Genomic DNA, 14,264 nt, shown 5'->3' with positions numbered 1-14,264 from the left:
ATTTTTTGCTATTTCCAACAGAGTTGGAGTATATCCTGAAATGTTATTTATAGCAATGCTATTTTTATCATTTCTATTTTTAGCATTTCTTGTTGCTATTTTCAACACTCCCTCTCAACAAGAAAGGCATTCAACTCGAACCCAATCCTGAACCTTTGGAATGTTTTGCATGCAACACTTCTCTCAAGTGTTGTTGCTCCAGCAACTCTAGGAACACAAAAAATATCCAACCTGAATCAGAATGATGCCTCTGTCATCAAAGTCTCTGACTGTTATTGCCTCTGTCGACTAAAAACTCTGCACCTCTGTGCTCTTCAGCGTCTGACTACTCTAGCCTCTGTCACTTTGATCTCTGACTGCATCAATCACACTGATTCCTCCTGTTGCATCCGTGTTGTTGTTGGTCCTATCTCCCAGCACTCCATCTGCACTGTGCCTCCTCTCATCATGTTGCATTGTGGTACCTCAAAGATCCTACCCCTATTTCAGCCTTCTTGGGGCTGTCGCTCTACATCGCCCCACCTCCTACCTGGACGTATGGATGCATGTGATCACTCTGCCCACGTGGCTTGAAAGTTCCCCCTACTGGAGGTCTTTGCATGAGCGGATGCCTCCACTCGATCTCCTCTCAGCTTCTCCAGTTGTGGCTACTACACAACCTCCTGAAGCTGCTTCACCAATTGTGGCTCCTCCACAATTGTGTGAGACTTCTTTTGGTGTTGCATGTTGAGAGGTAATGTACTCTCCCTCTCAACCACCAAGTCTCCAACAGTTGCCTTGCTCCTCAAGGCTTTGCATGCATCTTGAACCTCAAGAGCATACATGTTCTTGACTCGTGAACCGATCTGCTTCACTTGTCTCGTGGTGATGTGTCTAAGGAAAACCTTTCCCTTACTGAAGACTACATCATAGCCTTTGTCTTCCAGCATCGCGATCGATACCAAGTTCTTCTCCAGTCCTGGCACATACTTCACATGTGTCAAGGTAATGCGAACTCCATGCTTCCTCTAAAAAGAAATCGTGCCCACACCTGAAACACTATACTTTACATCATTACCCATCAATATAAGTATCTGAAGGTCTTTCTCCTCCAAGGTACTGAACAAACTCTTATCGCCAGTCATGTGGAATGAGGCTCCACTGTTAAGAAACCAACCACAACCCGTCATCGATGAAACCATACATGCGATGAGGGTAAAATCCAATTCGAACTGAGAGGCCAATGCCTCACCTTCAGATCCTTCCTTGGATCCCATCTTGGATTTCTTCAATGGACAATTCGTAGCATAATGGCCCACCTCATGACAATGAAAGCATCTCACTTTTGATTTGTCAATCTTCTTCCCACCATGGGAAGAACTGGATTTGGAATGGGATGCCTTCCCCTTCCCTTTCCTCACCTTACTCGCTAAGGCTAGATTTTCTTCATCATCTTGCTTTGATGAAGATCCATCTATGGTGCTTCTCCTTATCTCCTCCTGCATTAGATCTTAGGAAGACCGAGGAGAGCAAGACTCACCATGTCATCATCGGCTATCGTGATTCCTACACTTCCAAGCTCATCCCTGTATGTGGTGAGCTTGTTCAGATATGTAGAGATCGTGTCGCCCTTTTCACACTTGATTTTCCGAAGCTTGTCTTTCAGTGCCAGCTTCCTCTGATCGTTGTTGTTCTGATATAGATCCTTCAATGTTTTCCACATTGAAAATGGTGTCTCCTTCCCATGGAGATTCGAGACTATGTGGTCTCGAACTCCCTCCAGAAGGATTCTCCTCGCTCAAGCCACACATTTCTTCCATTCCGCCAATTCTTGGGCATTAGCAGCTACTGGCTTGGGGACTTCTTGATCAATGAAGTCCTTCAAACTGTTGTCCTCTAATACCGCTTCCATGCAATCCTTCCAAGCTATATAATTTGAGCTACCATCAAGGGCATACTCGAGTCTCAAACCGTTGAATGCCATTGGTGAAATTTGAAATGTGATAAGAATTTGATTTCTATAATCAGGGACTTTAAACTTCGAACTTCTCCATTCTTTGTATATTGTTCTTCGCTTTGATCACCTTTGTTGTGATACCATGTAGAAATTTCTTTATAGATTAGCTAGCTCTGATACCATGTAGAATTTCCCACTGTAGATCAAACTGATAATGCAATATACTAAAGCAAAATACTTTATCTACTTCTACTATAAAACTTTGCGGAAGCTTAATCAATTTGAGCAAGATCAATCGGAACACATATAACAGAGAAGAAGAAATCATACACACATGAAACACAGAAGAATACTCTGGGGAAAGCCTCAGCTAAAAACCCCGCTATCTGTGTTATCATACAAGTGGAAATATCTCAAGATTACACAAAACTTTAGCTCACAAGCTATCCAGCTCTCAGTACAATCCCTCACTGCTGCTTATAGAAAGAATAGACAACACATATGCCTCAGTGACTGACCTAAGCTCGCTCATATGCCTCAGTGACTGACCTGCGCTTGCACTTTGTCAATCCACGCGCCCAAGGGATGAACCAACTCGTCGCACCAACCGGGAGGTCATGCCAAGGACTGCAGGTCCTTACACTAGGGGACACGTCCCCGTGGAACACTGCCTTCAACTGATAGGTGTTAGTGTATAAAAATGTGGTAATGGAGAGGAGAAGACTTCATGGTCAAGTGCCACGGTCAAAGGGACCAATTGATAGGGGAGTCCACAACCTAAGTGTATAGATGTGATGAGTGAGCATTCGTGGATGCATGAGATACCAGCTCAGCCAGATTTTTCCACCCCTCTTGTGCGTCTATTACTTCTTGATTATTCCTTGTATTACTACTTATAGCTCAAGGGTTAGAGCTTGCTTTGTATGGTGTAGCAATTTTATTACCCCTTTAAGACGAGTCAATTTATCGCTCATCGGGGTTGGGACATGTAAGGGTTCATTTTTTATGTAATGGAGCATCAAGTGCTCAGGAACCAAGTGATGGCTAAATGAGATACATAGAGCTCATGTTAGGCTTTTGCCCATGTGCTAATCTTTATGTCTCAGTCGTCTTTTGTATTTTGATTTTCTTTCTTTTATTTCATTGTGGCCATGATATGTGTTTTCTTTTCTTTTAGCTGCATCAACCTCTCAGGGGAAAAATTTCCAAGCCCTATCTAAGGTATGTGAACATGTGAGTGCCAAATCCCCAAGAACCAATGGCAAGTTGTACTTGAACAGTGGAGGTGAGATATGAGGCTTGTAATGTGGGATGGAAGGTGTTAAGTATGGTATAGGGAAAATCGAATACATTATCTCAATCATGGTTTTCCAAGTAGTGCCCCTCTTATAACTCAAAGGGCGTTAAGGGAGGTCCGACTGGACTAGGGTCAAAGATTAACCCCCTGGTAAGGTAAGAGAACAAAATTACGGTCAAGGTTTTTCAATCTTCCAGATCACTCCATCATCCATACTAAATGCCTAAAACAAACAAGTATAGGCATCCGATTACAAAATGATCAAATTACCTTTTAAATAGCAGCCCACCTTCCTCCAAGAGTCTATGTCAGATGGTGAGAGGCACATGGTTGATGCAAATGGCAGAGGCACATGGCATACCATCACCTAATGGTGGTTAACAAGTGCTATTGGTTGTTTGGCTGACCTGCTGGTTGCAAATGTAGGAGAAAAATTTCCTCCTATGGGTTACCCATTTTGGTGGGTAACACAGCTCATACATGTGGGCTTATTTTGGCATATTTTAATTTTTGTTGTTAAGTTAATGGGTTGGTGTTTAACCCAATTTTACTTTACATCTTCTCAAAAATCAAACTTGTATAGGGGCTTCTAGTCATAAATTAGAGGTGGTAGACCTCATATAAGTAGAGAATCACCTCTCTCATTGTTTCTTCATCACTTGTTTGGAATTCTGCCTCTCTTAAAGAGACTCGGCCTTGCTCTATGTACTTCATTATTTGTGGAGATGTGATCTTATGGGGATTTTGGCTATTGGAGACTAGTTCTTGTTGTGGAGATGTCATTTTTGAATTGAAAAAAGGCATGTTCCTGGAAATATCGTGAGTACTTTTTATTGAATAACTTGAATGGTTATTGCCAAGGTTGCACGAAGTGGGGACGAAGTGGGAATGTTTTTTGGAAGCAAAGCGTCAAAAACGTCATTTTCCAAAAATCGTCGAAAGCAAAGTGCCTCAAAAGCATCTATTGTAATGTCCCCATTTTCAATTTCTCTTACAATGCAGCTAGGATGGATTTCCAAGGTTGGTGACAGCGTGGTCATGAGAGCAATATTTCATTATCAGTGGACCCGAAGGGTTTTGGAGGACTCTTGTGGGGTCTAATGGAGTTTCCTTGGCATAATTCATCATCAACGTCAATTCTGCACAGCTTATTCTTGGTTCCACTGCACTCTAACAATTCTCGTAAAACAGGGTTATTAGTGAGCATATCTTAATTAAATACACTTCAAATGTCAGTTTGGGAGGATTATTTGATGAAACACCTTAGTGTAATAGCTCTTTGGAACCAAAATGAAGAGATCTACAGGATGGAATCGTGGAAAGTGATTTTCAGTGGTCGGAGAGATCATGGAGGCAGATTTTCCATTTTCCTAGTTTAAAAATGACTTTAATTAGTCACTAATTAAATTTATAAAAATTGCCTAAAAACGTTAGAAGGGGAAAAGTGACTTAAATAAACTAAGATAAAAAAGCCACTTAAATTAAAGGGGAGAATCTTCTAGAATGGGGATAAAATAATAAAAATAAAATGCTTCTAGAATGTCCCAGGGGGCAGCAAAATTGGTGATCGAAGTAATCTGAAATCTATGAAAATTGAGAGATCCAATGTTCAAATCCCCCCCAGTTGTGACCCGGTTTACAAAGAGGACAGGTCGTAGATCTGCAGAGGTTTACTAACGTGTCAAGCGGGCTGCTAGGTTCCTCTAGGATACAAAAAACAATAGTTCTAAAAGGAAGGAGAGGGATCCATTAGATCTATAAAAGGAGGGAAAGCAAATCATTTGGGACATCTTGGAGTTGTGATATTTTCTTTTGGAAAGGTTTGGGAATGTGGCTCTTAGCATTCAACAAACACCAAGATAAAAACCCAACCCACTGTTGTGGAGATTTCATCTAGAAATCTCACGGAGCTTTAGCAACATCAGTTGTAGATCAGATCTGGAGCAAATCTGAGGATTGGAGTGGGGATCATTTAGATCTCTAATTTGGGCGTCACTTTCAGTTGTCATTTTGGACACCAAGTTCAGCATTTAAGCAGATATTTTGGAGGCTGCATTTATTATATCTTAGTTATTTTCCAGTTTGTATTGGAATGTAAAACCTTATTCCAATTAATATAATAAAGTTGAGTTGTTGCCATGCCTCATGTTATTTGAGTTGCAGCATTTTATTTGTTTCTGTGTTTATTTGCAAGTTTGATCTACCATTTTAAATTCTGCAAATTTGTATTGTGTTTCTGGATGTGTTTCACAAAGTAATTTTTCCCGAGTTCTTTTTAATGAAAATAATTAAAAAAAAAAAAAAAAAAATTATTACATCTAATATATATATGTGTGTGTGTGTGCGCATTTATATTCAAAAAAAATCCAAAATACCAAATTAGTTGTTGACGATATGAAAACATGCATATTTGTACATAAATCAAGATAGAAATGGCATCCATTGTACAATGATGATTAATTATTCGAGCATCAACCATCTAGACTCTAGCAATTATAAACATACATCAAATTGTTAAGCATATCAAAGATAATACGAAGTACCAAAATTTTAAGCATGTAATAGAAAGTAGACATTTATAAGATAAAATCATATAACATTCAAATAATTTATCTAGCAAGTGAGCAACTGTCAACATGAGTCATGACCAAAATTCAAATAATAATGTTTACAAAATAAGCCACCTCGTCACCACCAACTACATATTGAACTAGGAAGACTAAGACAAAAAGTTCAAATTCACAACACTAAAGTCTAACACTCTAGAGCCTAATCTATGACAAAAGGAGTGAACTGTGAATATATATACTAATCTCTCCTCCTTACACTATGACCACTACGTGAGCCTCCACGTGGTGAAAGTGAAGAAGATGGTGGTCCCGGAAGTTGTGGAACTGCTAAAGATGAAGCCCTGCTACTAGTGTTGAAGAATGGAACCTAGGGACCATGGGACCGGATGGGGATGTCGTCTTATATCAATCACACCATCATCCTGGATACGAGCATCTTCTAATTGTTCTAATTACAACACTCCATCCTCCAAATTGGCCTCCTCTAGATTTTTGTCCCAAAGCTTAAGGTTGTTATCATTCTTTGCCTCCTCACAATAATGGGACAACAATCACAAGTTGTAATGAACATAAACCAAGCCCTTTGCAGGATCTTGCTATGAATATAATTCATAACAAATAAAATAAATATAAATAATGTAAATAATAAAAATCAAAATAATGATGATGTTAAATAGTCATTAAGCTAGGTGAAAAGGCATGTCTAAACAACATGCCCAATTGTGAGAGGACACTTGCCTAGTATATATGTGAGTCCTCATTCTAACATTCATTATCAGTTGTACATTTTATATATAATAATAAATTATTATTACAAATACCTTTGTGTATTTTTCCATTAAAGCCAACAAGATATAAGTTTTGTTGCTTCAGTGGTATCAGAGCCATGCCACACAATATAACCATGCGAGTCTTTGAACATTGTTCGCCGCTCAATATGCCATTACGTTCACGTCTTGAATTCATGGATCAGTTTAGTAAAATTCAAGAAACATTTCAGCATTTAGAAAAACCATATGTAGAAGTTAAAACATGTCGAAAGGACATCGATAATAAGGAAGATAATAGTGACTGTGAAGAAATGAAACAAGGTGAAGCAGGAGAAGCAGATTTTGATCAAAATAATGATGAAAGTGAAGATGTAATAGATAAGGATGAGTATGAAAATGATACCAATCCAAATGAAGATGTTGCAGAAAATAATCAAGATGATGATTTTGATGAAGTTGATATAGATCAAGATGATGATCCAGATGAAAATGATGTGGATGAGCACTATCGTGAAAAACGAGAAGATGAACAATATCATAGCTATGAGGAATATTGGGAAAATCATAGAGATGGCAACGACTCTATAATTGTTGATTTGTGCCAAGTAACAGTATTTAGAACGGATGGTGCTACCCCACCTAAACCTTATACTGTTACTGTGCCCAAGCAGGGAAAATGCAAGGATCTTGTGAAGGCTGTAAGCATTGTTTGCTCCTTAAGAAATGATGAGAAGCTTTTAATGTCAGAGATATATAATCATAACATAATTAATTTCTTAGAAGATCCATTTGATCCACTATCTCCTATAAGGGATGATCAGCACCTTGCAACATACAAGCTTTGTCAAGAGGAATCACCCTTGCTGGAATTTATGCATCGTCGAAAGGAGGAAGATTACTTCAATACTCAAAGTACTGGATATTGGAAACCTTTTGGTACACCTCTAATAACAAGGTTGCAGGATGATGTTCACACTAGAGCTGACCTTCAAGCAAAATTTCAAACATTGCTTGCTCCTTTGCTGCAAACCAAAAGCTTGCCATCCTTCACTCAGATGAACATTGCAAAGGAAAATGGTCATAAAGTAGAGGCTGGTGAAGATGTGCAGATGGAAGATCTTAATGATCAGCTAAGTATAAGAAATGGCACTTTAGGTGATGATTTTGAGAGCTTGTTAAACGATGATGAAAAGATAATACCCAATGGCCATTCAAGCTATCCTTTACCCAGGGAAATGTCATTCTAGTTAAGTTTGACAGACAAAAGGGGCACAAATAAAGAGGGTTTTCTCAAGGGAGATGATCCAATTCCGATTCCACGTAGTTGCAGATGATTGCAAGTCTTAATATATTTGCCAAAGAAAATGTTGGAGAAGTATAATACACTCCTTCTTGACACATAAAAAGTATTGAAGTTTGGTTTTGCTACAAAGCGAGTGAGCCGGGAACCTATCTCCTTATATGCATGCCTGGAGGCTTACTTAAACGAGGAGCCATTAGGGCCAGAGGCCATGTCGTATTTTCTGTCTTGCAAAGAGCATCGTCAAGCTAGTAAAAAATTGGATTTATGGAGAGACCGAAGTGAATTTGCTAGGAATAAACTAGGTTGTGCAGTTGACTACGCTACTTGTTTGTTGCCCTTCATTCCTTCGTGCTCGGAGGCATACCCTGCTTGACAGTCACACCACAGTGAACATTACTATGTTGCTGCCGCATACATAGGCATACCCTGCTTGATAGTCATACCACAACAAACATTACTCTGTTGTCGCCACATTTACAAAGATACCCTGCTCAACAGTCATACCACAGTGAACATTAATCTGTTGTCGCGGCATACACAGGCAGTGTCATTGACTGTACGTAGCGTGTGGTGAGCGTTAAAGTGATATGGAGGTGACGGGGTGATACGATAAGTCATACGAAGTGATGGTGTGAAACGATGTGAGATAATGTTATACGGTGATATATATATATATATATATATATATATATATATATATACACACACACACAATTACGTTATGACGATAATCACAATTAATAAATTCATATAATCATAATTAATTAATATTATTAATTCGATTATATAATTTAATTAATTCTATAAAAAAACGGGGCGAGAGGAAAATGGTTTAAGTTCAACGATACCACTTACACATGCTCAAAAGAGTAGGCAATGTGGAAGAGATTGTCGTCAATTAAGCTTTGAGGACAAAGCTTTTCGAAGAAGGAGGCAATGTTATGAATATAATTTGTAACATTTAAATTTATATAAATAATGTAAGTAATAAAAATCAAAATAATGATTATGTTAAATAGTCATTAAGTTAGGTGAAAAGGCATGTCTAAATGACATGACCAATCGTGAGAGGACACCTACCTTGTATATATGCAGGTCCTCATTGTAACATTTATTATCACTTGTACATTTTATATATATAATAAATTATTATTACAAATATCTTTTCTGTATTTTTACATTTAAGTCAACAAGCCATAAGTTTTGTTGCTTCAAATATATATCTAACCTGATCCTTTTAACATTGTGGTTGAAACTATTGGTGCTCTAACAATGTCATTTCCCCATTTTTATTCTTCTTCATAGTATAGCCAAGGTGGATTTCCAGGGCAGGGGATGACCAGGTCAGTGGAGCAGGTTTATGTCATCAGGGGTTCTGATGGAGTTTTGAGCAGTTTTCATGGGGTCCAATGGCATTCGCTTGGCATATTCATCATCATGAGCAATTCTACATGCCTTGTTTATGGTTCCGAGACTTTCTGATAATTCCCGTAAAACGAGGTTATTATTAGCATAACTTAATTAATTATGCTCGAGGTGGCATTCCGGGGAGATTAATTGATGGAACACCTCAGTGTAATAGCTTGTTGGAACCAAAACAAGAAGATCTACAGGATGGGATGTTGAGAAGTGACTTCTAGTGAGCGAAGAGAGTATGGTGGACGATTTACCAATTTTCTTAGTTAAAATGACTTTAATTAGTCATTTAATTAAAGGAGAAATAATTAATTACAGGAAATGGGCCAAATGTGACTTAAATAAAATAAAAGGGGCACTTAAGATAAAGTCAATGGAGGAGCTTCTAAAATAATAATAAAATAAGATGCTTCTAGAGGCTTGGAGATATATCCATCAGATCTATAAAAAGAGGAGGAGAAGATCATTTGCGACATCTTGGATTTGAGATTTCTTCTTGTGGAGAAGTTTGAGAACGTGGTTCTCTACTTCAGTAGTAGCCCCAGGACAGAAACCCTTGGGTGATTCAGTGAGAGTGGACGAGAACCCATCTCTTCCCTTGGTGGATCCATTCAGGGTTCACAGGTTGCAGTGTATTGTTTTTTAATTTGTTTTAGAGGCCGATTTGCGACATTATTGTAGATTTGTTTGAGGCCATATTATCTCATCTATATGGGTTGTATGTGCATGTAAAGCCGAATTCATCTAATATAATAAAGCTGAGTATTTTCGTGTTCATCGTGTTATGGGATTACATGCTCTATTTATTTAATTTTTACATGGCAGTCTTCTATTTATGTTAAATTATGGTATGTTCTATGCTTAGAGCAGTTTACTTATCTTTCTTATTATTATCCACAAATTAGCAATCACATGTACATAAGTAAAGTGTAGATAGAACATTAAACGATTAACAGAAAACAAGCCAAGACAAGAGACACAAGATGTGACGGCTAGCCAGGGACAAACCCCAATATGGGGAAACCCTTTGATCAGATCTTCTTTTATCTTCAATAATTCAGCAGAGAGAAATAGTACAAAAATCTGATTTACATCAGCGGCAGCAAACCCTAGATCAACGGCATCAGCATCATCGGCATCAGTGGCATCAGTATCATCGGCATCAGGGGCATCAGTATCATCAGCATCAGCATCATTGGCATCGGCCCTAAACTAGGCCCTAGGGCAGTCAATATCTTCCAAACCGGAGGTTAGATCACCTCGATTCCTATGCCAAAAATTGCAGATTTCCAAGGAGAGTCAGCTTCACCTACTGCGCAGTCAAGAGAGAGAGAATGCTGGTCAAAGTTCCAATCTACAGTTTGTAAACCCTTAGAAAACTGCGTCCTTCCTTCCCACGTGTGAGAGAGAGACCTATCTGCACAGGAGAGAGAGAGACTCTTTTCTACGCAGCAAAGAGAGAGATGGATAAGAAGACTGTGTCCAAATGAGGCGGAGACATCTTGTATTTATATGCAAACATTGATGATGAATAGATGTGTCTATTGGGCTTCTGAGCCTACATAAGTTGCTCGTCGACTTTGACAATTTGTCCATAATCAAAATAAATTCATATCTCCATAAATACTTATCTTTGGATCAATCCTACACCTCTCGATGAGAGGAATCTAGATAAAATATTATCAGCCATGAATAAGGTGATCCTCATGGAGTTTGGCCCTAGTTGCCAATTTTAACACTCCCTCTCAACTAGGGAGAACTCCATCTGGAATTCGTCTGACCGTCGCTACTATTCATCCATCAAATGCACTGCCCTGAATAGCTTGACCCCTGCTCTGCTTTGCCTTGCTATGCTCAACTCTGCCTTGCTATGCTCTGCTCTGCTCTGCCTTGCTATGCTCAACTCTTCCTTGCTATGCTCTGCTCTGCTCAAACTATGAAGAAGAAGAAATGATCATGGATGTATCATACCATCCTCCACTAACCTGAAGTCAGTCTCAGAGTGTGTACCACTCTCACTAGTCCCAGACCAGTATCATTGATCCCAGATCAATGAAGGTCACCGTAGCATAGGGAGTACGGTAGATACAACGATGCATCCATCAGTACTACTATGGCCCCTATCCTCATTTCCTTACTCATTGATCAGATGAGAGGTACTTCCCATGAGTCCCAGACTGCATGGGTAGGATGCCTCGACAAGAGAACTAATCATCCTGTCCACAGGAGAGTGAATCATCCTGTCCCACAAGAGAGCGAATCATCTTGTCCACAGGAGAGCGAATCATCCTATCCATGGGAGAGCGAATCATCTTGTCCCACAAGAGAGCGAATCATCTTGTCCACAGGAGAGCGAATCATCCTATCCACAAGACAGTGAATCATCTTGTCCCACAAGAGAGCGAATCATCGTGTCCACAGGAGAGCAAATCATCTTGTCCACAGGAGAGCGAATCATCCTGTCCCACAAGAGAGCGAATCATCTTGTCCACAGGAGAGCGAATCATCCTGTCCACAGGAGAGCGAAACATCATGTCCACAGGAGAGCGAATCATCTTGTCCACAGGAGAGCGAATCATCCTGTTCCACAATCACCATGGAGAACACATCATCCAGGCCCACAAGTGAACTAATCATCCTGTTCCATAGTCACCACAGAGAACGAATCATCCTAGCCCACAAGAGAACTAATCATCTTGTTCCATAATCGCCATGGAGAACACATCATCCAGGCCCACAGGAGAACGAATCATCCTGTTCCATAGTCGCCACGGGGTGTCACAGGGGGAGGTTGAAACTTTTATCCTGTACAAAGTGCACCAACAAGGGATGATGAGTCACCCTGTGGTCATGTCGCTCCAAGAAGCACCCCGCGCCCCCCTGGAGCTCCCAAAGCTCAGTACATCATAATTGACCCTCGTTAGAGGGTCTCTGAATGACACCAAGTCATTCTCGGAAAGTCAGGAATTTGACCTTTCCTAGGGGCTTTATCAAAATGTCGACGACCTGTTCATTTGTACCGATATGTTGGAGCCGTGTAGCTCCCCGCTGCACCATATCTCGAATATAGTGGTACTTGACATCGATATGCTTGGAGCGATCATGAAATACGGGATTCTCTGATAAACGAATCCCGCTCTGGTTGTCACACAGGATCACGATGGTATCTAGTGTAAATCCAAACAGCTCACTGAAGAGCTTTCGTAACCAGACTGCCTCACAGGTGGCCATGCTAGCAACAATGTACTCTGCCACGGTGGTGCTCAAAACCACCGACTTCTGCTTCCTGCTCATCTAGGATATCGAAGCAAATCCCAAGGAGAAACAGCACCCGGAAATGCTCTTAAGGTCCACCACATTGCCTGTCCAATCAGCATCAATATATCCAAGTAGTCTCACATCTCTGGCAGTGTATCTTAACCCATGAGTGATTGTGCCACGAAGGTATATCAACAGATTCTTGGCACCAATCCAATGTATGTGGTGAGGTTCAACCATATGTTGACTTAACGTGTTGACTACAAAGCATATATCTGGACGAGAGTTCACTAAGAACATCAATGCTCTGACGAGTTGACGATACATGGTGGCATTTCGTAAGACAAGTCTAGCAGCACTACTGCTTAACTTCTTGAAGTCAAGCTCCATTGGGGTAGTTACGGGCTTGCAGTCCACCATACCGAATCTTTTCAATATCTTCACCACATATTTTCCTTGAGATAGGAAAATCTCTCCTGGCTTCTGCCAGACTTCAAGTCCTAGGGAAATAGTGCATCAATCCTAGGTCCTTCATTTCAAACTCAAAAGCCAACTCCCTCTTACATTTGTGAATGTGAAGGTCTGCGCCTGTTAGAAAGAGGTCGTCAACATACAGTACCAGTATGAGAGGTTTGTTATCTTCAACCTTAAAGTAAAGGTTGGGATCGGCTTCACTCGGGGTGCTTGCTTCAGCCCATAGAGGGCCTTCTTCAACCTGCACACATGAGATTTTTTATCATAAATCTCAAATCCTTCGGTTTCTCCACGTAGACCTCTTCTTTGATCGAACCATGCAAGAACGTGGTCTTAACATCCATCTGATGTAGTTTCCATCCTTGTGAAGGCCTCTTCCTAGAAGAGGAAGGCTCAGGTGGAGGAGGATCAATAGGATCCATGGGTTCTTCCACATCGGGCATTGTTCCATCATTTTTTTCTTTCAGTTCCCTGGTGTCCGCTTCTTGAAAGCTTCTCAATGTAGGAAGATTGTTCACCTTGCTAAGAGCCATATCTTCGTCAAAGGTGACATCATGACTAATCATGACTTCCCTTTGACCGGCTACATAGATTCTATAGCCCTTAGTATTTTCACTATAGCCCACGAAGATTCCTTTCTTTCCAGATGCACCCAATTTATTCCTTTTCTCTTTCAGCACATGAAAATATACAGGGCTTCCAAAAATTCTAAAATGAGATACATCAGGTTTCTTACCGGTGAACATTTCTTCAGGAGTTTTGGAACCCAATTCTTGATGGGGGCATCGGTTTTGTACATATACGGCGGTGTTTGCAGCTTCGGCCCATAGAAACTTTGGAAGTCTTTGATCATGAAGCATAGCACGAACAGCTTCCATGATCGTACGGTTCTTCCTTTCCGCCACACCATTCTGCTCAGGAGTAGTCTCCCTCTTAATGCCAGCCTCTTTACAAAAATCATGAAACTCATTAGATTCATATTCAGTCCCATTATCAGTCCTTAAGATCTTGATCTTCTTTTCGGTTTGATTCTCGACCAAGAATTTGAAGTGTCGAAACCAGGAGAACACTTCATCCTTCTTTTTCAAGAAGTATATCCAAGTCTTGCGAGAATAGTCATCTGTAAAAGTGAGGTAATATGAATATCCTCCCAAGGAGTTCACAGGCATCATACCAGATATGTCTGAGTGAACTAACTGCATTATATCGGAGGTCTTGCTTTGGCTTGAGGGGAATGATC

The 14,264-nt window shown here is 40.2% G+C and overlaps 1 protein-coding gene and 1 pseudogene across 3 annotated transcripts in view; one reads left to right on the top strand and one right to left on the bottom strand.

Annotated features, from left to right (window-relative positions):
- FANCM (DEAD/DEAH box RNA helicase family protein) overlaps window positions 1-14,264 on the bottom strand; it is a 318,538-nt gene that overhangs the window by 127,591 nt on the left and 176,683 nt on the right. The gene's annotated exons all lie outside the window — the stretch shown is intronic.
- LOC149168544 (ubiquitin carboxyl-terminal hydrolase 8-like) lies at window positions 6,708-8,249 on the top strand (annotated as a pseudogene).

This window comes from Pinus tabuliformis, chromosome 4_2 (genome assembly GCF_031772625.1).
Source record: "Pinus tabuliformis cultivar Carrire ecotype Pingquan chromosome 4_2, CPIR1, whole genome shotgun sequence".
NCBI classification, from domain to species: Eukaryota; Viridiplantae; Streptophyta; class Pinopsida; order Pinales; family Pinaceae; genus Pinus; species Pinus tabuliformis.
Note: the sequence above shows the minus strand (reverse complement) of the source record. Positions and strands in the feature narration are given on the sequence as shown.